Raw genomic sequence first — 25,257 nt, 5'->3', positions numbered from 1 at the left:
TGAAGTGTTTTTCCAATGCAATTAAATGGATTTTTTAATGCAAACTAATATTCTATAAAAAAGTCAATTGGAAGGTGAGTAAGTGTGGAATTGCTGAGATGAAAGGAACAATCATTTTGCTTATGGGAGTTAATATTCCTGCCTTAATAAATGCTATTTTTGGTGAAAAAAAAAAAGATACAAAACACAACCTCTTCCCCAATTTAACAGATAACATTCTCCCCCCCCCCTTTTTTTGTTTTTTGTTTTGTTTGTTTTTATAGTTGCATTTTAACAGTAGGATTGGTGCTTTCCGCTATTGCCTGAGTCCTGATCTATCACCCAGGGAGAACTTGCCAATCCTGCGCTTGCCGGGGTGGCATGATAAAGGTTTACTGAGCAGGCTGGAAAGGCTGCAGTGGGGTTAAGGATAAGGCTCCTTGGGCCTACCTTCTCCCACGCCTCTACATTTACCTTTCCTTCCTCAGAAAACCATGTGCAGGTTTTACTTACAAAATCCAACAAATCAAAAAGCTGTTCATACCTCACAGAACAGCCCTGTGCTTAGAGCATAGCATTAAGCATGGATACGTATAAACTCTTTTCCTGCGATCCTGAATTTCCCATGTTTTATGCCTAGTTATATCACTGAATTTCACTCCTTACCTTCCTTTTTGTTTTCTGCACGTGCTTCACTGGAGCGTCCTTTCACCTGACAACTGAAGTTCCCCCGAACTCAGGCCCCGCGTTGGGCGCCACATGGGCCGAGCCAGCTCAGCCAAGGGTTCAAAAGCCTGAGTGAGGGCGGTAAAGGATGAAGAAATGACAGACAGAGAGAATAAGCTGGGTCTAGGTGGATCTTCCTGTGCCTGGCTGAGGCCACAGAGAGAGATCCAGAGGCAAGCTGAGCCTTTATTTTATAGCCAGAGGTAAACAAGGTAGTGGTCACCATAGTTACAATGTTCTTGTGAGTTTCACTTGTTTTGGCAGCACTTGCTGCACCTCCCTCAGCCCATTAGCTTCCCAGATAAGATCTAGGGAATGTCATAAGGTCAAGCCTAATTATGCTAAGAGGACTGTGCCCTCTAAGCTGGGACTTGTTTGTGGCTTTGCCAACAGGTCAGTCCGAGGCTTAACCCTATAGCCGCGCCCTACATATTGCTTATTGATTAATGAAACTCAGTTGTCACTCTTTACTTTGAAATTAGGAAAGTAAGAGACATTTGATTACCCCAACCCATATTCGGCTGCTAAGAGCCCTAACCCAAATTTTCATGTTAATTTCCAGGGGACTTCTATTTTTAGCATTAATTCTTCTGAGTTTTTGTTACTTTGGAACACTCCATTTTATTTATTTCTCACAGTCCTTGACTATCATTTTCCCTCTATCTTCACTTACATGGATTCACTCTCTTCACAAAGTCCCCCCCACACACACACACACACTCACGCATGCACACACACATTAAAATGAACTTCAGAAAGTACTTGTGGCTGGAATTTATTTTACTAAAAGTTTGAGGAAAACAGAGTGACTCTAAGAATCCACCTTTTTGTTAACCCCCACCTTTAGGTTCCCTCACAGATACTCATATCACTTGATTATATAGAACAATTTAGTTCTCTAAAATGCACTTGGCAAAACTCCAAACATAATTTTGCATGTCCAAAGATTCAATGCCTTTGCTAAAACAATGGGTTACTTATGCCCATCCTTCTTTCATAGCATGGAAGAGCTGGCAAAGACTTCCACATTTTACTTTTTTCTTTTCTCTAATCACTGTCTGAATAAAGGGGAGTAATATAAAGATTTCTTTTCCTTTTGATGTGAAATATGTTATCCTTTTAGAGGGGTTAAATATTATAATTAGTTTGATTTTTAAATATTATTTTCTTCTAATATCTAAATATCTGAAGATTTTTCCAAATTGCTTTCCATAATCATGGCCAAACTTTTTCATCAATGTTTGAAAACTTTACTGTAGTTGAAACTTATTCCGAAATATCTTCCATTAAGTTAAGTAGTGAATAATAAAGCAATCACAGGGATATAATGTGTTGAGCAGTGCTAAAGACTCTTGTTCTGAGAATTGCACATTTTATATTTCTGAAACTCATAACACACACACACACACACACACACACACCATCAGAAAAGTTTAAAGGGCTTTCAAACTACGTATTCTAAAAAGCAAAGCAATTCATGTGATTTGTCATTAAGATTATCAGTTAATGCTATTAGTTTTCATTAGGATGTTTACTAACAGCTCAGGAGACTACTACACTCATACACACACCTATTTCTATCATGTGGACTTGACAGACAAGGACCAGCCTACAAAAGCAGAAAGAACTTGTTGAACGTCATCTTAGTGTATAATATGTGAGGAACAGAAAATGAGTTTCCTATGTGGAAAAGATCATGTATCAGGTGCTTAGCTTGCTAAAATTAACCTCTAGCTTAGTGCCCTCACTAACCTCATCACCTGCTGTGTCCTATCTTCCTTCCTGTTCACCCTCCTTTCCTTGAACTTACTCTGTTACTCTCCTCACAGGATCTTTGCAGGTGCTGATCTTCTTACCAACGCAATTACCCCTCCTCCAACACTTCACCCAACATTTCCAATGACTTTTTCTTTTTTAATATATCTATCTCTATTTTTTTAAATCTTTATTGTTGCAAACATTACATATAGCCCTCTTTTTCCCCCATCCACCTCTTCTAGCCTGCCACTACCCCCCATCCCTGCCTCAGACCTTCACCACCCTATTGTCTGTGTCCATGGGTTAAGCATATATGCATACAAGTTTTTTGGTTGATCTCTCCCCACCCACCCACCTTCCCCTGCCTTCCCTCTGAGATTCCACAGTCTGTTCCATGCTTCTATGTCTCTCAATTATATCTTAGTCACAGATCTATTCCTGACTTTCTATCTAAATTAGATCTCCCATTTCTTTTTTTAAGAAAATCTTACTTATTTATACCACTTGCTACAATTTTAAATTATATGCTAATTTATTTGCTTTCTTGCTTAGTGCTGTCCTTTTCACTAGGTGCTTTGACCCATGAAGGCAGAGACCATGATCAACATTGTTGCCACAGGGCCTAACACTGTTAATTGTCTGTGTAAGTAATTATTGAGTAAATGAACAGGGAATGAAACAAAAAAACAAACAAAAAACATGGCAACAGGCTAAAAATAATAATATGCATCTGCTGTGCTTGAAAAATACTCACTATATTTGTGTGCTATTGATTAAGCCTTGTGCTGTTCTTAAGAAATATATACATATATATATGACAGGAGCAACTGGAATGATTGGAATGACCAGAACAACCGAAACGACCGGTTGTAGCTATGACGTGCACTGCAGCGGGCCAACTGGCCCAATCGGGGGCAGGGCCGGCCAGCCAACCTCCCACGTCCCCTCCCCCCAGCCAGACCCCACCCATGCACGAATTCATGCACCGGGCCTCTAGTCTATATATATAAATCCCTAATATGCAAATAGACTGAACAGCAGAACAACCAAACAACTGAACAATCAAACAACCAGTTGCTATGATGTGTGCTGACCACGAGGGGGCTCGCATGGAACATGGCAGGCGTCAGCAGCAGGTGGCAGAGTGCAGAACATGCCCTTCAACAATTGTGCCTAGCAACCTCTGCTGGGGGATAAGCCATAAGAAGATTGTGTAGGATTCCTCCTAACATGACTCTGGAGGCTAGATTTTTAAATAATGTTGTGAGGGGAAAGGTTTCCATGTAAAAGATGTTAACTTACTTTAAATAGAGTTGTTACTCAAAAATAATGATTTCATATGGAATGTTAAGGTTCCAACAGAAGCTTTGCACGTATTGATTAGGTGTCATCATCTGTCTTGTTAGGATTTTTAACATAATTTAGCGCTCATAATTTGACATTGCAATAGACATTATTTTAAGTAAGATGACGAGAATGTATACAGTTCTAGATATTCTTTTGGTGGTTTAATGCTTACTCAATGCAATAACAACTAAATTATTCTCATTTAGAATGCATTGATTTTCTGTCTTTGGGCAACTCTAATTACCTTCCAGATAAGAGACACGCAGACCTGCTTTCACACTGAACGCACACCTCTTCACAGTTTATGCTGCTTTCAAACGCCTCCTTCGTAAACCAATATCTTATTTTAACTCTGGGAATTTAAATCAAGCACATTAAGCAGTTGTCAGTAACGAGTTGCCTGCACAAAGGAGCCACACTGTGAAGTTTGGGCAACAAATCACTCAGACATTTAAAAAGCAGTGCAGTGAAAACATAGCACATAAAAGGAAGAGACCCTGAGATAGGAGTTTTTTCATATTTTTCCAGAGGTAATTTTTAAAACTCTCCTTTTAGTTACCCCAAAAGGCATGTCATCCATAATCCTCTGATTTCACAGGTGACCCTTCCAACCCTTTGCCATGTAAATTTTTAATTCCTATATTCCAAAATTCTTCACCTTCACATTAACAGGAATGCTCACACATTGGAAGAGTTTGTCACTGATGTATATTTATTTTAAATCTTGGGCATTAAACTTTTACAATCAATGCTTATAAAATGAACACATCAAGGGCTTGGTATGCATATTTCTGATTATTATTGATAATATGGTATATGCCTTTTTTTAATCTTCACCTGAGGATATGTTTTTATTGTTTTGAGAAAGAGAGGGAGAGAGGGAGAAAGAGGGAAGGAGGGAGGGGGGGGGGAGAGAGAGAGAGGAAAGAGAGAACGAGAGAGAGAGAGAAACATCAATGTGAGAGAGAAACATAGATTGATTGCCTTCCATATGTGCCCAGACCAGGAATTGAACCTGTAACCTGGGTATGTGCCCTGACCAGGAATCAAACCCTCAACCTTTTGGTGTATAAAATGAAACTCTAACCAATTGAGCCAACCAGCCAGGGCTGGCATATGTCTTTTTATGTTTATTAGATATATGTATATTTATCACATATGTTTCATACTTCTGTTTTACTTCTGCCTATTCATCTTTTGCCCTTTTCCCTAGTTGTGGGTTGTTGTTTTTTTTGTTTTTTGTTGTTGTTGTGTGTGTGTGTGTGTGTGTGTGTGTGTGTTTTAGGGGGGAGAGTGGGAGAGGGGTGTGTCTTTTTAACATTGATTTTTCTTTGTTTACAGTGACTCTAATATTTAAAAATTTTTAATTTTAGTGAACTAAAATGTAGTAATTATTTTGTTGTTGATACTAATGTGTCTTGTTTAAGAAATTGTTTCATACTACAAGTTAAGAAATATACTAATGTACTTGCTTCTAAAAGTTTTAAATTTCTAACTTTGAAATGCAAGATACTAACCCATATAAACTTCATTTCTGTGATGGTGTGAGGCAGAGATTTTTTTGTTTTCCTTTCTTATAGATAACTATTAATTCAAGCTCATTTGTTGAATAATCCAACTCCTAAACTTGATCTTGCTACATCCTCTCTGTCTTCTGACAAAATTCCAAATAGGCATGATCTGCTTCTAGATTTTTTATTTTGTTTTATGCTATTGATTTTTCTGTCATTGTGTCAATAACATGCACTTTATTTGCTTTTAAGAGCTATCTATAAGTTCCTATATTTTGTAGAGCAAACCCTTTTTCTTTTTATTTCCTTCCTCATCTTTCTTTGTAAAGGTCTTGGCTAATTTTAGCAACTTGGTCTTTAATACAATTTTTAAAGTCAATTTATCAAGTCCTATTAATAATCCTACTAGAACATAAATATTTCATCAATTCAATAGATACATTTTTGGAAAGTGGCATCTTCAAATTATTCTCTTACTAGAGGCCCGGTGCATGAAATTCGTGGACGGGGGGGGGGGCGGGGTGGGAGGGCGGGGGGGCTGCACTCTCTCCAATCTGAGACATCCCTCTCACAATCTGGGACTGCTGGCTCCCAACTTCTCACCTGCCTGCCTGCCAGATTGCCCCTAACCACTTCTGCCTGCCAGCCTGATCACCCCCTAATTACTCCCCTGCCAGCTTGATCGATGCCTAACTGCTCCCCTGCCGGCCCAATTGCCCCCAACTGTCTTCCCCTGCAGGTTTGGTTGCCCCTAACTGCCCTCCCCTGCAGGCCTGGTTCCCCCCAACTGCCCTCCCCTGCCAGCCTGGTTGCCCCCAACTGCCCTTCCCTGCTGGTCTGATGCCCACAACTGCCCTCCTCTGCCGGCCATCTTGCGGCAGCCATCTTGTGTGAGGGTGTGGTGGTCAATTTGCATATTACCTCTTTATTATATAGGATTTTCTATAAATGTAGGCTACTTCTTCACCTGTTTATTGTCCTTCAGTAAAGAATTTCAGTTTGGCCCTTCACAATAAAGGATTCTGAATATTTAGTTAATAAGTATAGAACATGAGCACTTGGACAACACTCTGATCCTGTGTTCGAATTGCAAACAGACAGAAATTAGACTGCAAACATCAGGGAAACTAAAGTTTTCTTTAAAGAACCAACGTAAACCTCTTAAGAATGCTTAGGAGCACTGCTAATTTCTTTCTTTCAAGGAGCGTCAGTTGAGGGAACATAAACATAGATTTAAAAATAGCTGTCACTTATTGACGCAAAGCAGGACAGCTGCAGCCTGGATAGCTAAAATACACAGATGTGTGAATGGGCTCCAACCTATGGAGCTCGCACAAAGCTATTTATTACACAGAAATATCATCTTAGAGTCATGGAAACAGCAACAGATGCACCCTCTGCTGTCAGATGCAGTATTCTGCCACTTAATGTTACCCATAGACAATTACCAAAGATTATTATTTCCGATCACCTTCTGCACCAGAACATTTACCAGAGCTAACGAATAGCAAAACTGACTAACTTGAAATTATCCTTCTGTTCCTCTCCTAACCTTCTTGATTTGAACAATTGAATAGTCTAAATACAGGCAGAAAAAAAATTAGACTTCAATTGGAAAGGAGCTAGATAATTATCTGATTTGGAGCATTAAAGTTTCCTTAACTGAACCACCCCAGAAAATCAGTAATATTGGCAATGGATTTCATAATTTCCCCAAATGTATAGAAATGTTTTTTAAACTGTAGTAAAACCATATTCCCTCTTTATCCGGAGAATACAAAATCAACAATCTAATCAATACCTCTATATATCAGGTACAAATTACATCTGTAAAATATGCCTTCCTAAATTGCCATCTGTAAATGTTACTCAACTTTTAAGACCCAACTAAATGCAATATTCTGCTTACCTAGTCACCACAATAAAATGTAATTTATTTTCTCCCTTAATCCCCCTACCACATTATACCTATTATGACACCAATAACATTTTACTTGTTCCTATAATAATTTTTGGGTTGTCTCATTTTCCATATCTTCTGTTAAGGGCAGAGAAACTATTGATAATATTTTTAAATTTATCTTTATTATTGAAAGTACTACAGATGTCCCCTTTTATCACCCCCACTGACTCCCTCCACACCCCCCCAAGCCAACTGCATTATTGTCTGTGTCCATGGGTTATGCATATCCTATCTAATAAAGAGGGAATATGCTAATTCACCCTCACGCCATTGCAAAGATGGTGGCACCCATTGCCAATAAGGAGAGAATATGCTACCTGACTGCCACACCCTCAAAGATGGCGGCACCCACAGCCACAAGATGGCCGGCAGGGGAGGGTAGTTGTGGGTGACCAGGCTTGCAGAGGAGGGCAGTTAGGGGCAACCAGGCTGGCAGGGGAGGGTAGTTAGGGGTGACTGGGCCAGCAGGGGAGGACAGTTGGGGTGGATCAGGCCATCAGGGGAAGGCAGCTAGGGGCAACCAGGCTGGCAGGGGAGGGCAGTTGGGGACGATCAGGCTAGCAAGGGAGTAGTTAGGTGTTGATCAGGCTGGCAGGGGAGTGGTTAGGGGATGATCAGGCTGGAAGGAAGAAGTGGTTAGGGGCAATCAGGCAGGCAGGCAGGCAAGCGGTTGGGCAAGTGGTTGGGAGCCAGCAGTCCAAGATTGTGAGAGGGATGTCCGACTGCCAGTTTAGGCCTGACCCCTGTGGGATTGGGCCTCAACCGGCAGTTGGACATCCCCTGAGGGGTCCCAGATTGGAGAGGGTGCAGGCTGGGTTGAGGGACACCCCCCTCCCAGTGCATAAATTCTGTGCAATGGGCCTCTATATGCATGTAAGCTGTAATATTTTTTATGACATTTTCATAGACTCAGTGAAATGTAATATCTGTCTTATAGTATAACACAATAAATATTTGGTCAATCTGTTAAATACTAGTATATCATGAGAAAGCAGTTGCCTCTCTCATGTGGCCAAATATGACGATTTGCATATCAACCTTTAATATTTCTATCACTAGAATGTGAATTATTGACACTACCAGAAAGAGCAAACTAGGATTGTCACTGACTACTGAGGCCAGTTGGAACTGGACATTGCACTGCAACAAGCTCAGTCTGTTTCTATTGACTTCATACTGCCTACTGAGAAGACTTGCAGGAAGCCGCCCAATCCTAATCTTCATTGTATAGAGAGCAATACTTTAGCTAAATCATCAAAATTTTTATATCATGAAACTTTATCAGTAGTGTTTGATGTTTTCATCCAAATGTGAAAAAAATCTTGAAAAATAATAGTGGAGAACTAATGTACTACAAAAGACTGGAGACAGTTGATTTAGGATGTAAGTAATTCTTTTAAAAATAATTAATTTTAATTATATTGCTTAATAAAAACAAACATTTATTTTTATTTTTTAAATATATATTTATTGATTTCAAAGAGGAAGTGAGAGGGAGAGATAGAAACATCAATGATGAGAGAGAATCATTGATCAGCTGCCTCCTACATGCCCCCTACTGGGGATCGAGCCTATGACCCAGGCATGTGCCCTGGCCAAGAACCGAACCATGACCTCCTGGTTCATATGTTGATGCTGAACCACTGAGCCAGACCAAGTGGGCAAAAACAAATATTTAGATAAGATATCTTGAAAATGACATATCCTATCTAATAATAGACAAAGATAGAAATTGACCGTACCTTCGCTATGCCTCCCATTGGTTAATCAGCGAAATATGCAAATTAACCGCCAACAAAGATGGCTGTTAATTTGCATACGTAGGAGAGAAGTGGCAGAGCGAAGACTGAAGGCGGCTCCAGCCGGAGCAGCGAGGGCTGTGAAGGCGGCTCTGGCCAGAGCGGCACCAGTTTTCCTCCGGCACCCGGGACACAGGCCTATTGCACGAATCTTTTCGTGCAACAGGCCTCTAGTTGATGGTATAGATATTAAGTTAAATATATTCAGGATATTAAAGATATTAAGTTTATTTTTGTAAATTTGAGGAATAAATGCTTATTTCAACCCTAACAGATTCTTTAGACCTCTGCTGGTCCTCCTTAAAATCCATTGGTGACAATAATCATCAATCAAAATTTATATATACTTATAGATTACAAGTATATTCATTCAACAAAAATGGCTCCTTTGTGCCAAGCCCCATGGTTCCAGATTTTATAAATAGAAAATTAAGAAAAACTTTCATTTCAGGACTCTCAAATTCAAGCTAATGAGAAAAAGAAATAATTCATTAATACAGACTAAAACCCAGGATTAAATAGGAAATTATTCATGTTTTTAATGCAATTCCACAAACATATTTTTTCTTTTCCCCTGATAATAATGTGGCCAAGCTTATCTAATTATAAACAATTGGTATTTTTGCTCCATATTTAATGATGGCTTCATGAAATTAAAGGAAATAAAAGTCAGCAATATATGCAGTTATTTGAATAAAAGAGCAGTTACTAGTGCTACTGAGCCCTTCACTTAAAAATATACTGGAAGTAAATATGTTTTAGTTTCCCAATGTTACCTTTGCATTACCCCTTGAATCAGAATAGCATATACAGTCCACGAACTAATAGCATAATCTGTTCCATGACTGCCAGGAGTGCAACTTTCTTTACTGATGCCTCAAATTAATGTGTTTAATCACTGTAGGCAACTGTTATCAGTTTGCCAAGAGAAATGTGCTTTTTCAAACTATATTAAAAGTTGGAATGGTAGAAGGACTAGACTATAATTTATATTTGAATCCAAACTATTAATTAGCCCTGCTGGTGCGGCTCAGTGGTTGATTCCCTGTCAGGGCACATGCCCAAGTTGCAGGCTTGATCGCCAGTAGCGGGGGTGCAGGAGGCAATTTCTCTCTCATAGGTGTTTCTCCCTCTCCCTTCCTCTCTCTATAAAAATTAATAAAATTAATAAAAACATGCATATTTTTAAAATTCTTAATGCAAGTAAATAATTTTAAATTAAATGATATGCTATGTTACCCAAGGTATGTAGGGATGGGGGCTGTGAAGCATGATCAAGCCTGACCTTATTATGCATAAAATCACCCCACAGAAGGAGACCAGGAACTGATGGTTTCCTGAAATTGATGTTGTCTATAGTAAATTTGGAATCTATATGGCAAACCATCACTAGTCAGATTAAGTTTTGTATCATTTATTATTATCATGTGTTCATCATATTTTGTTTTTATCAAATTTTTCTAAATCTAGATATGGGCCTGTTTCCTGACTTCTGTTTTTGTAATCTAGAATAACAGAAGGTAGTTTGTCCAATTAAATGTTTTTCTTCTCTGATCCAGATTAAAGTTGGTTTCTATAAGGTTTAGGTAACTTCTCAAGGTAAAATTTTACTGAACTTTCTAGGAAGACCTTACCTAGGAAATTGTCATTTATTTCCTAATACAGTTTTCTTACTGTTTATATGAAAGAAACTTGTCAGAGCATCTAGTTTACAGGACTTTCATACTTCTAGTCATTAATCCACGTCAAAGGAGGCGGGAGTAAAACAGTGGTGATTTTTGTTTCTGAATGAAATGGGTCCTCTTGGTCTAGAAACAAATTAGAGAACTTTAAGAGCTTGTGGAGTAGTTAATGAATATGAATTAAGTGGATAAATTCACTTCCAACAGCGGAAAGAGTTTGAGATTTGGAGCTGGACAGACCTCCTTACTCTGCCACCTGCTGTCTGGGAAACTGAGTTTTACTGACTTCCCTGGAGCACAGAGTTCTATAGAGAAAGCAGTCATTGCATTTACTCTAAAAGGTACTGGAAGGTCAAGGGGAAGTAAAACTGAGGAGCTGATATCTAAGCTGGACCTACTATGTGTCATGCCACGTGTACTTTAGGACTTACTAAATTCTCAAAGCAAAATTGAGATCATTTTAAAAAGAAAGTGTGTGCAAAAGGAAATAAAAAAGAATTTCTACTGTTTTATGGAACTACAACTAATTTTTTAAAAGTCAGCGTGTCTGGGTATAGAATATAACATAGAAAGGAAAGGTATCTAAAAATAAAGATGTAGAAGTTGAAAGGAGCCATCCATCAGTTTGGATGAAAAACTAAGGAGTGGGTGCGTGGCGAGTGAGCACGGGGCTTGGTTGCAGGAGCGGAGCCTAAATCTAAGGAGCTTGTTTCTTCAAGCTCTTCTGGCAGCGATTCTGACAGTGAAGTTGACAAGAAGTTAAAGAGGAAAAAGCAAGTTACTTCAGAAAAACCTACAAAAAAGCAAAAGACTTGAAACTTCAAGAAGCTTTGTCATCTTCTAAGCAGAGCAGCAGCAGCAGCGATAATGTTTCAGATTGCGAAGATGAGGTCCATCAGCGTTGGGGACTTTAGAGGGACAGTCCTAACTGATATGAAAGAATATCAATGGATCCAGAAGGTGAAATGAAACCAGGAAGAAAAGGTATTTCTTTAAATCCTGAGGAATGGAGCCAGCTGAAGGACTAGATTTCTTTTTTAAAAAAAATATATATTTTATTGATTTTTTACAGAGAGGAAGGGAGAGGGATAGAGAGTTAGAAACATCAATGAGAGAGAAACATCGATCAGCTGCCTCCTGCACACCTCCTACTGGGGATGTGCCGGCAACCAAGGTACATGCCCCTGGCCGGAATCGAACCTGGGACCCTTCAGTCCGCAGGCCGACGCTCTATCCCCTGAGCCAAACCAGTTAGGGCAGGACTAGATTTCTGACACTGATGATGCAGTAAGAAAACTGTAAAATCAGAGCCCTATAAAACCTGTACCGTTCTAGTTGTTTTGATCTTTTTACATTGGCTTTGATGTTTTTTAACGTTGTTTTCCAAGCTATTGTATATTTGGATTTCAGAACAATTTTTAAGAATATTTTTTAATGTGCATTATTGAAAATGTTCTGAGTGAAGCCAATTGTTAGCTTCATTAAGGGGGATTGCTTTGTGCTCACCACCTAGTGTAAAACAAAATCAAGTAATACAATCTTAACTATTGAGGCCTTCTTTGATCAGAAAAGTTGGTACTATTTAAGGCCAGAAGTTAACAGTTTATGGGCCTTTTCATTTCATCTTGGCTTTTACATTCCAAAATATTTACATTGCATTGAATTTATACACTTTTATTTGTGAAATTCATAGTTGATTTGTTTTCTTCTAAACAAATGCTTAGGCTTTGATTTTCCACCTCAGTGATCCTTCACTTTCCCCTTCTAATCTTTACTTCGTTTTCCTTGAATAACTTGTCATGTTAAGTTTTCATTTCACTATTTGCTCTTCTTTTTTGAATATATTTTGCTAATCTGGAAAGTCAGTGAAACTGTCGGGATGTTAGTTACCTCAATAAGATACTTGTAATTAAAATATTATATGAGAACTACAGTCACTAATTGGACTGTATTAAATATTAAGAGATATAGTTTGATAAACAACATGATTTGTGTGAAAACTCTGAGCAAGTAAGTGTATGCCATTACCTGTAGTGTTCTGTGTAAGAGTTATCTTATTGCTTAGTCTGCAGAAATACTGACTTGGGTGTCTGATTTCCTTTCATTTATTAAATATGTTCACCACAGGATGATGTCTATAAAATAGCTGTTAAATTAGACTAGGATTTAATAAAAATTGTGAAAGCTTAAAAAAAAACTTGAGTGTTAACTTTTTTTAGACAATAAGGCTAGTGTTAGAATAGTTTATTTAAGTTAGCATCTTCTGTGAGATCTTTTCTCTAAACACAAAAGAGATCAAATTCTTTCCAACAGGCTGATTTGATAAAACACTGGGTTCCTTCTATCATGAAGTTATTCAGAGGAAATTACAGAGGGGATAAGGTACCAGTTCTTGAGGTTGTGACTTCTATTCTTGTTGCTATGTATTTCAGGGAGTCTCTATAATGGATACTTTCTTAAAAAATAACTAATATTTTCTGCCAGATATATAATACCTCCATCTTAACTTGATAGCTCTAATTTATCTATAAAGAGCTAATATGCTAATGATCGATATGCCGTAACAGTAACGGCCAGGTTATTAGCATATTAGAGGTTCGGGTGTCAAGGCAGGGCTGCAGGTGGGTGGGCCACGCTGCGCAATTTCGAATCACACACTGGGCTCCTAGTTTTTTAATAAGATGCAACTCTATTTTTTAAATATATTTTTATTGATTTCAGAGAGGAAGAGAGAGAAAGAGATAGAACTGATGATGAGAGAGAATCATTGATCGGCTGACTCTTGCACACTCTACACTGGGGATCGAGCCCCCAACATAGGCATATGCTCTGAGCGGGAATTGAACCATGACCTTCTGGCTCATAGGTCAACACTCAACCACTGAGCCACTCTGACCAGGTGATACCTCTAATTTCTACTCTCAGTGATGAGTGGAACACATCTTCATCTAAGATGTTAGTGGCAACATTTAAAGTTCATCTGACTTGGAGGATTTACTACCCACTCCTTGAAGCAGCTTCTTACTTGGCTTCCAGGAGACTGCATGCTGGGTCCTTGTCTGCCTTTTTTGGCTCCCTCAGTCTCCTTTATCTTCCCTATGTTTGAACATTGGGAGGACTCAGAGCTTGAGCACATTTGTCTTTTGCTCTTTAAATTCACATCTGGGTCACCCTATCCTTTGGCCTTAGCCTGTTTCCTGATCTCCAATCCATATATACAACTACCTATTCAATGTCTATACCTGAATTTCTGGTAGACACTTCAAACTTAAGAGGTTCCAAAAATAATTTGTTTTTCCACTTTGTCTATCTCCAAACATGATCATCCAGTCTGTCTTAGCTCAGAACTAAACTAACCATTGCTCAGAAAACAACACCTTTTCAGTCATATTCCATATATTTCACAGTCTCTCAGATGTCATGTATAATCCATTTGAATATACAGTTAACCCTTGAAGCACAAGAATTTGAACTGTGCAGGACTACTTATATGTGAATGTTTTTTTCAATAAATACTGTAAATGTATTTTTCTCTTACGATTCTTTCTTACTTAACATTTTTAAGCTTACTTTATTATAAGAATACAGTATAGTCATGGCCAGGTGACTCAATTAGTTAGAGTCATCCTGTACACCTAGGTTGTGGGTTTGACCATAATGTTTCTCTTCTTTCTTATACCGATGTTTCTCTCTCTCTCTCTCTCTCTCTCTCTCTCTCTCTCTCTCTCTCTCTCAAATCCATGAACATATCCTCTGGTGAGGATAACAAAAAATAATACATATAACATACAAAATATGTGTTAATCAACTGTTTAAGCTGTCGGTAAGACTTCCAGTCAACAGTGAGCTATTAGCAGTTAAGTTTTAGGGGAATTAGAAATTATGCATGGATTTTTGACTGCACAGGGTTTAGTGCCCCTGACTCCCACATTGTTCAAGGATCAACTATACTAATTCTTTCCACTTCCCTTAAAGATATTTACTTAAATTATAAGTCTATCTTAAGTAAAACCATGGTCTCTTTAACAACTACATTTAGTACAAACTTGAAATATTATAGTGTTTCCCTAAGTATAATAGGCAGGTATCATAATCACTAAGTAACAGGTGCTTTGGAACCAGAGAGTCTGGGTTCAAATCCTCACTCTACCACTTACCTCATGCCTAAACTTCGGCAGGTTATTTCATTCTATAAACCTAATTTACTCATCTGTATTATTCTTAAAACGCACTGAGTTGTTGTGAGGATTAAATAAGTAAATACAAGATTTTGAACCTAAGTGGCAGGTTTTATTTTTATTACTATTACTACTACTTCTATACTGCTACCATTGTTGTTGTTGTTGCTGTTATCACCTGGAAAAGAAGTTTATTGTTGTTAAAGGTGGTACAAGGCACAATACTATGATGTGGCTGTCTGAGGACCCTGGAGCCAGACTTTCTTACTCTGCTCTCTACTGGCTGGGTGACCTTATGCAGGTTATTATTTTTATCTTGTGCCTCTTTTTTCTCATCTTTGAGAAAACTGTTTTTGATACTCTAAGGATTAAACTATTTAATATTATAAAAGTGCTAAGAATAGTTCTTCGCATATATAGCACATACTAAATATCTGTTAGCTATTTTAACTCTAATAAATTGTGAACTTTTGAGTATGAAATACTGCTTGCACATTTAGGCCCCAAGGTACAAAAGCTAGAAATGTAGGGCTAGTGCTTAGCATACAGGTCAGGGTGATCGATATGTTTACCCGGATGTAGGACTTTCAGAGCTGAAACCGGGAGTCACTCTACCTGACCTGGAAGAGATGAAAGTGCTGAGAGAGACGATGCTCAGCACCAGGCGAAATGTTCTCACAAGTTGGTATCATTCCAGACTCCTTTGGAGAAATAATCCAAGCACCTCTAACTCTTACCAAGTTGCCTTAGAGGGAGAATATAGTACTTGGATGGTGGTAGTGCTGGGTGAGACTCCAAAACCTAAAGATTTTCAAACCTGGCTGTGCAATTTCTTCATGCTATGAATGTGTACCCTTATTGGATGATCAGGCCATTAGTGCTGGATAGACAACTGTCCATTTTACTTCTGTGTTGGTTAACCTAAATGTGCTCTTGAGAGATATTAAACATACGGATTCTTTTTCTAATGCCATAGTCTCAAAGCTCAGAGAATATCCAGGTAAAAGCAGTGTCAGTGCTTAGCATGGGGTATTTTCCCTGTCCATGGAGTTTTAAGAGAGCATGTCTCTTTCCATTGAGTTATGTAAGCCTCTCAGTTCCTCAAAATCTCTTCAGAATTGCTGTTTATGTCTTTGAGTTGCCTCTCCACCAGAATCCCACAAAACAAGTTCTGTGTCTGTTAGATAACCGCAAACTCACCATGACAATCCGTGGTAGCCAATATTTCATGAAGAGTCATCAGATACATTTGGACATGGACAGATAGATAGATATATTTTCTTGACTAAGGTTATGAAATTTCCCATCTTGTGGACAATTCTTTTTTATTTTGTTTTCCATCATGGGATTTTGGTTTATACTTTGCCTTCTATGCCCAAGTACACACTGAACTTTGGTGGGGAAAATTAAATAAAATATATAAAGCTTACCAAAATATTATAGCAGGAGAGGGAGATTCAGGCAATTGTTCCAACTTAGCCTTCATTTTACATTACCTCAGTTATCTCAGGAGCAACATCATAGATTTTTTTTTTTCCATTCAGAGCTCAAGGTGACTTTATGATGCTGGTTATTCTATTTTAATCTCCAGATTAAATGCTTGAATCTAAAACTCTCAAAAATAACCTGTGTATAATGCTTAAAAGAATTAATAAGAAGGTTTATATTTGAGTGAAAATAGAAAAAGTCAACAGCATTTTGCTGCAGTTTATAAAATATATGTATACACACACTATTTCCTTCAAAAATGTTTATTTATTTACTAATTTACTCTCAGGAGGGAAAAGTCCTAAATTTGAAACTACCAATAGGATTATTTACTATTAATAGATTCACATTGTACTCTTAGATTAATTTTTAAGTGTGTTTTCTAGCAAGTTGTAGGTTGCTACTGATGACCCAGTTTCAGTATTGAATAGCAGCCACTCAAACTCCTTAGGAGAAAGCAAAAATTTCTCTTTAAAAATACAAAATTTCTCAATGTAGTATAGCATGATGTTTACAGAGAAAACCATATAGTTATCATCGTTTTAAATATATCTGAAAGACCTTTGTAGAAAATACCTAGAGAGACAGAAAATCTCTTCATATGAATTCAATAACCAGTAGTGTATTTACATTGTGACAGTACCTAAGCATGCAACATAGGGTACCTCATGCACGGAATATATCACATGCCAATGTATATAGCAAATGTTAACATATAGAATAGCTTGGTATAAGACAGACTGATATGGAGCAAACATCGAAGAGTTCTTTTAAATGAAGCTAACATGAAAGAAGTAAAGCAACAAAAGTTGACAATTCTTCATCAGGCAATTTAATGTGATAACAAGAATCAGTATTCTTTTCTTTGCAGAAAAAATGCCTATAAGAAGTAATGACTGTGGAAGCATGAGAATTTACTGCAATAAGCTGAACAAAATGCTTAAAATGCAATTCACCCTAAAGAACTTGAGATTAAAAATGAAATACCACTCAGAATATACATATTTACACTTATTTCTTGTAGAGCATATGTTTCCTTCTAAGCTATGCAAGGATTTACCATTTTTTCCAGTTAAATATTGTTAAGTGCTCCAAGGCACAGTTCATAGCTACTTTAAAGATTAAAACTAACAAAAAATCTGTTTTAAATACATCCTTGTTATTTGACACTTTAGTGGCTGTAAATCATGCGAAGACAGCCTATTTTATTGCATTATAAGCCAGTACTGCAAATGTTAGCATGTTGAATAATAATGTGATCGTTAGCAAAACATCTAATCCAATTGTATAGCTTTTTAATTCTACAGAGTAACACACTAGATACTTTTACAAAGCTTGGAGAAATAACAAAGTCTTGAATATTCTTTTTGCTCAATATTTGCTTCTTGTGTGTACAACTATGTATTTATATTTTTATTATTTTTATAAATAATTTATCTTAACTTTATTTTTTTAATTTAAATTCTTTATTGTTTAAAGTATTACATATGTCTCCTTTTCTCCCCATTGACCGCTTCCCAGCCACTCCCACCCCCAGTACATGCTCTTACTGTCTGTGTCCATTGGTTATGCTTGAGCCCTTATAAGAACAAAGAAAACTTATTTAATATACAGGATATCTTTTGTATAATTTTAACCTTTTCTTTTGTATCTAAATAACAGGACTACATTTGGAAATTTGGAGGTATTATATCTTCTGTCATTTCTATATTACAAGTGCCTTAAGATAAACTACACTCCAAAAACAATTTTTTTTAAGTATATCTTTATTGATTTCAGAGAGGAAGGGAGAGGGAAAGAGAGATAGAAACATTAATGATGAGAAAGAATAATTGACTGGCTGCCTCCTGCATGCCCCCTACTGGGGATCAAGCCCGCAACCCAGGCACGTGCCCTTGACCGGAATTGAACCTGGGACCCTTCAGTCCACAGGCCGACGCTCCATCCATTGAGCCACACCAGCTAAGGCCAAAATTATAATAAATACCTGCATTGTTACTACAATGCTGCAAATAGGTGAAACGCTTGTTGATTTGCTTATGCATATTGTAATTATGTTACAATTTATCTTTTTAATGTATAAGTTATTTTTGGTTGGCATATCCAGGCAGTTATAAAAAAGTATTGTATATGTTTACACTAAAAATAAGAATCTTAGCTCTCAAAAATATATCCATTACTCAAAAAAAATACAAAAAACACAAACATTTGCAGACATGTATTACTTAATGGACTTATATCTAAATATCCAATATAAAATATCAGATATTTAATAACTTAGGGATACATAACTGTGTTTAATAGGTCATTGCATTGCTTAAGTGCTGTGTAGATACCATACTGAGATTTTAATTTTTTTTGTAATGGACTCATATTCTTAACAGTGTTCTAGGTTATAATTTTTTTTTCATACTGTATGTGCTAGAACACAGCCAGAGTTGCTTTCTAAGGGAATCTTAATTTTATTCATAGAAAGCCTTCCATTCAGCTCTTATCATTTTCTAAGCTCAGATTATCTATTAGTATATAAATTGGCTATAACAAGAGGCAAATAAGGACCAAGCAATTCAACTTCTGGGTATTTATCTGAAGAAATCCAAAATACCCTCGTGCACTGCTGGTGGGAATGCAGACTGGTGCAGCCACTGTGGAGAACAGTATGGAGTTTCCTCAAGAAACTAAAAATGGAACTCCCATTTGACCCAGTGATCCCACTTCTAGGAATATATCCCAAGAAACTAGAAACACCAATTAGAAACGATATATGCACCCCTATGTTCATAGCAGCACAATTCACCACAGCTAAGATTTGAAAATAGCCTAAGTGCCCATCAGCAGATGAGTGGATTAAAAAACTGTGGTACATCTAAACAATGGAATACTACGCTGTGATAAAAAAGGAGTTCTTACCATTTGCAACAGCATGGATTGAACTGGAGAGCATTATGCTAAGTGAAATAAGCCAGTCAGAGAAAGATAAATATAACATGATCTCACTCATTTATGGAATATAATAAACAACATAAACTAATGAACAAAAACAGGTCCAGAGACAGAGAAGCATTGATCAGACCGTCAAACCTCAGAGGGAAGGTAGAGGAGGGTGAAGGTAAGGGGAGAGATCAACCAAAGGACTTATATGCAAGCATATAGGCCTAACCAATGGACACAGACAACAGGAGGGTGAGGGCATGAGTGGGGAGGGGGGGTAATGTGGGGATAAGGATATATATGTAATAACTTAATCAATAAAGAAATTTAAAATAAAGGAATCCAAAATACTAAATCAAAAAGATAATATGCATCCACATGTTCCTTGCAACATTATTTACAATAGCCCAGATATGGAAGCAACCTAAGTGTCCATCAAGAGATGAATGGATGCCGAAACCGGTTTGGCTCAGTGGATAGAGCATCGGCCTGCGGACTGAAGGGTCCTGGGTTCGATTCCGGTCAAGGGCATGTACCTGGGTTGCGGGCACATCCCCAGTAGGAGATGTGCAGGAGGCAGCTGATCGATGTTTCTCTCTCATCGATGTTTCTAACTCTCTATCTCTCTCCCTTCTTCTCTGTAAAAAAATCAATAAAATATATTTTTAAAAAAAGATGAATGGATAAAGAAGAAATGGTGCATATATACAAGGGAATATGACTCATTCATTAAAAAGAATAAAATCTTGCCATCTGTAATAACATGGGTGGATGTAGAGGGTATTGTGCTGAGTGAAGTAAGTCAGACAAAGACAAATGCCAGATGATTTCACTTATATGTGGAATCTAAAAAGCAAAATAAACAAACAGGCAGACTGGAAACAGACTCATAAATACAGAGAACATTTTGATGGTTGCCAGATGAGAGGAGGGTTGGAAGGATGGGTGTAAAAGGTGAGGGATTAAGAAGTACAAATTGGTAGTTACAGAATAGTCATGGAGATGTAAAGTACAGCATGGATATGGTCAATAATACTGTAATAACTATGTGTGGTGTCAGATGGATACTAGAGGCATCGGGGTGAACAGTTCATAAGTTATATAAATGCCTATTACTGTATTGGACACCTGAAACTAATATAATATTGTATGTCAACTGTAATTAATACATAAAATTATTTTTTAAAAATTAAAATAAAAAGATGTAAAGAAAGAGATGTTGACTGTATCGAGGTGAGGACTGAGGAATGTCAATTGATTTAGTGACCTTAAATGGATTGGAATTCTTCGATAGAGTCACTGTGGTGGAAAGAAGAGAAAGGAAGCCAGACATGAACAGTCTGAGGGATGTGTGAGGTATGAAGAGATGTGAACAAGTTTTCTGAAAACTTGTAGGACAATCATGGGGCAGTAGCTGGCATGGAATGAGGGACTAAGGAAGGTATTTTTAGTCAAGATTGTGTAATTTAAACAAAGATTTCTTCCTATTCTGCTCAGTAAAAAATAAAGATTTCTTCCCATTGTTCCTACCCTTTGCAATTTAAAAAACACTGGGAATAATACAGCGAGAGAAAGGGTTAAATAATAAAAATGAGATAATTGATTGTTTATAATTTTAAAAGAGAAGAGGGGATAGAGTCCAAAACAGTGTAGAATCATCAGCCTTAGGGAGTAGGTGGGGCAGATTCTCTACTTAACAGTATGAAGTGAAGAAAATATATGTACAGATGTGGGTAAGATGGAATGTTTTATATAAATAAAATTAGGAAGTTTCCATCTGATGGGATGTTTTTTTCTTTAAAATAGAAGTCAAGTTTACTTGCTGAGAGTAAGCAGGATAAGGTTCATCCAATGTTTGGAAAAAAATCAGAGAAGTACAAGATAATTGTGGAGAATGTAAAAGTGAGTTATCAGAGAATTAAGGAAATGTGGCAGAGCTGAGGGCCCATTTGAAATTGTTCCTTCTCAGATTACATTGGAATTAATATATTGTCTAATGAGACATTTTCCAGTGGTTTTAGAATAATCAGTGCAGCCTTAGAGAAAACAGATGGTTAGGTTCATTCAGAGTAGGGATTTGGGCAGATGTGTTCAATTAGAAAGTAAGGCAAAGGAGTTTCGTTTTGCAAGAAGGTTACAGAAATGATGTACCATGAAATCTAAACAGAAAAGGAGCGAAGGAACCACCAAAATAGGCGGTCTCTTTTTTGATGTTGTTGTTGTTAAAGAATAAAAGTAAATTAGCAAGTTGAAAAGAGAATAGGTAGTCTTCAGAGTGAAATGTGTGATTATTAGTTTTATAGTTGTTACACATGTTGACAAGAGCCAAAGTCATTGAAGGTGAATGATTTGAGTCATTGGGTAGAACGTGCCGTTCTACCAGTCACCAGGGCAATGGCTAGCTATGAGGTATAGAGGGATACAGAGGAGGTCTGTAAGCCAAGGGATAAAATTGTAAACAAATGAGAGGGAGTGACATGAACGTTATTAAATTAGAACCAGGAAGGAAAGAGGGTACTGTAGCTGAATACCATAAATCCCAAAGAGACTTCCTTTTTTTAAAGAATATAGAGAAGAGATCTTTGGCAGAGGCATTGGTGATGGGAGGAGGGGCAAAGATCACACCCCCCAAGATTACAGAGGAATTTCTGAAACTTGAGAAGACTTGAGAGAAAATTGGGTGTGCTGGGTGCCAGTTTCACTTGTCAAAGAGGTCAAAGAGGTTGAGGGAGCACCTTTAGGAAATATAGGAAGCTTCTCCCTAAATCATGGCATTTTTATAGGTCAAAGTTTGAGGCCTGGGGCAGGACATTGAAGTGTTACAGTTTAGGAACTACAGTGTAGGAAAGGCTCAGTGGGCAAGGGGCATTTTGACTGATAAAAATTGGAATGAGGGCAGTATGGATTTAGTTTCAACAGATATTTTAAGAATATCCTGCATACACCCAGCTACATAAATGTTTAATACCTCAGCTGATGAATCTTCATCAAGTATTTAGAGGAGCTAAAAGAGTATTTATGCGAAGAGAAACAAAAGAAAAAAATAAACAAGTGAGACTACATCAAACTAAACATTTTTTGTACAGCAAAAGAAAGCATCAACAAAATGGAAAGACAACCCACTGAATGGGAGAACATATTCACCAATGATATATCAGATAAGAGGATAATATCTGTATAAAGAACTCATACAACTCAACATCAAAAAAACAATCAATCCAATTATAAGTGGGCAAAGGACCTGAATAGACACTTCCCCAAAGATGACCTACAGATGGCCAATAGACATATGAAAAGATGCTTAACATCAGATAAATGCAAATTAAAACCACAATGAGGTATCACCTTATACCTGTCAGAATAGCTATCATCAATAAAATAACAAACAACAGGTGTTGGTGAGGATGTGGAGAGAAAAGGAAACCCTCATGCACTGTTGGTGGGAATGCAGACTGGTGCAGCCACTATGGAAAACAGTAGAGAACTGTCCAGTATGCCCCTTGCCCATTAAAAATGGAACTGCTTTATGACCCAGCGATTGTACTTCTGGGTTTATATCCAAAGATATCTGAAACACTTATTTGAAAGAATATAGGCATCCCTATATTTACTGCAGTATTATTTACAATAGACAAGTTATGGAATAAAACAAATGGTGGTATATATATATGCAATTGAATATTACTAGGCCATAAAAATCTTACCTTTTGCAATAGCCATGTATGGACCTAGAGTGTATTATATTAAGTGAAATAAGTTAGTCAGTGAAAGACAAATAGCATATGATTTCACTTATATGTGGAATATGAAGAACAATATAGATGAACAAACAAAACGGAAACAAATTCAGGGAACAGATTGATGATTGCCAGAGGGGAGGGGGGTTAGTGGACTGGGTTAAAAAGGTAAAGGGATTGAGAGGTACAGATTGGTAGTTACAAAATAGTCATAGGGATGTAAAGTACAGTATATGAAATATCATCAATAATATTGTAATAACTGTGTATGGTGCCAGGTGGGTACTGAGAATATCAGGGGAACCACTTTGTAAATTATATGATTGTCTAACCACTATGCTGTACACCTGAAACTAATACAAAATAATATTGAATGTAAACTACAATTGAAAAAATTATATTTTAAAAGATGATTTATGTAAATCACTTTATAAAATAGGAAGTAACATTCAAGTGTACATTAACAAAATATCTGTATCAAATTTAATAAAACCATTTAAATATAATTTTTTTTCTAAAGCTATAAACATTATTCACTGCCACTAGAGTTATCCTATCTAATAATAGACAAACAGGGTAATTGACTGTACCTGCGCTACACCTCCCATTGGCTAATCAGTGAGATATGCAAATTAACTGCCAACAAAGATGGCGGTTAATTTGCATACGTAGGCAAGAAGCAGAGCAGCGAAGGTGCTGAAGGTGGCTCCGGCCAGAGCAGCTAAGGCCTGGGTGCTGGGTGCCGGAGGAAAACCAATGCCGGCAGCCAGGAGAAGGGAAGGCCTATTGCAGGAATCTTTTCGTGCAACGGGCCTCTAGTTAATAATATAGAAGAGCATATGATAACATAATGTACACAAAAATCTAAATTTGATCAAATTATGTTCTTTCAAAGATGAAATCTCATCATTATTCTAGACTCTTCACTATGTAGTTCAAATTTTTAAAGCACCTAATTTCCAGGTTTGCTTCTTCCAATCTCTCTGGCCAATGCTTGCTAATTCTGTTTATGGCATCATTTGACATTTTTATTTCGAATAAGGGAAACAATAAACCATATGGTGAGACTATTTTAAATGTCAAATTAAACATGTTTCCAGAGCCATGAATAACCTCCAAAGCATGTATTATTTAAAGGCTTCCTTCAAATACTGACCTTTTCTTCATTGTATATATATATTACCTACCATATATTATGTTTCCCCTGTATGCTAGATGTTTTACAATATTATTTCTAATCTTTGCAGGAGAGAAGAATATGCCACCCCAAAATAGGTCACTTTGGCATATTGATTATTTTGAATTAAAGTTACTTAAGAAACAACCTCTACAAGAAGGATATACTGTCCTCCTGTGTCCCCTGAAAGCAGGAAATAAATTTCCCATGTGAAAGATACCCTTCCTGTACCAGGAGGATAGGCCTCCTTATCACCAGACATCGGGAATTTACAGCCAACAAGGCTGTATAAACAGGCTTTGGGGTAGCAAATATAGAAAGACTTGCTACCTCAAACTCCAACCCCTTTTTCTTGTCAATTCTTCATGCAATTATTGTTTCCTTGTCTAAAAGGTATAAAAGCTGCCTGCTTTGGTCTCTTCATTGAGTCTCATATGTTTATAGGCTCTGAAATTAAATTTATTTTTCTCCTATGTTCTCCTTTCAAAGTAATTTTGAAAGTCTGCATCCTTCCCAAGGACGGTGTTAAGGTGGGAAAGCAAAGTAAAGAAAACTGGGTTGTGCATAAGTTGTGGGTATTGCAGGACTCAAGAATTTAGAGTGTGAATTAGAAATTATATATAAAAATACTTTAGAAACAAAACACTTCCTTCATTATTTTGTTCACACCCATTTATTTATTTATTTACTTATTTAGGCTTTACCCACCCTTGTAAATCAAAATAACATGCACAGATGGGATTTTTTTTTCTGCCTACAAAAAGTGATCAGAATATTGCAAATCATATTTGATTTTTGATGTACTGGATCTTCCCTTTCTTTTATGTTTTCATGCATATCTATCATTCCAACTAATCTCCTATGATGTGCACATTTAAACAGTTGATTTTTAAAAAGGGAATAATTTTTCAGTCTTTGGCAAGTATTAACATGGTAAAATGGCTTTCACTTTTAAAAAAAAATTTCATTGTCACTGCTCTA

The 25,257-nt window shown here is 37.2% G+C and overlaps 1 pseudogene; it reads left to right on the top strand.

The window, feature by feature from the left end:
- LOC102420880 overlaps positions 1-12,067 on the top strand; it is a 128,561-nt pseudogene extending 116,494 nt beyond the window's left edge.
- The last annotated feature ends 13,190 nt before the right edge of the window (positions 12,068-25,257 follow it).

This window comes from Myotis lucifugus, unplaced genomic scaffold (genome assembly GCF_000147115.1).
Source record: "Myotis lucifugus unplaced genomic scaffold, Myoluc2.0 scaffold_119, whole genome shotgun sequence".
Lineage (NCBI taxonomy): Eukaryota > Metazoa > Chordata > Mammalia > Chiroptera > Vespertilionidae > Myotis > Myotis lucifugus.
The sequence above is the reverse complement of the archived record's forward strand: the minus strand, read 5'-3'. Positions and strand labels throughout refer to the sequence as shown.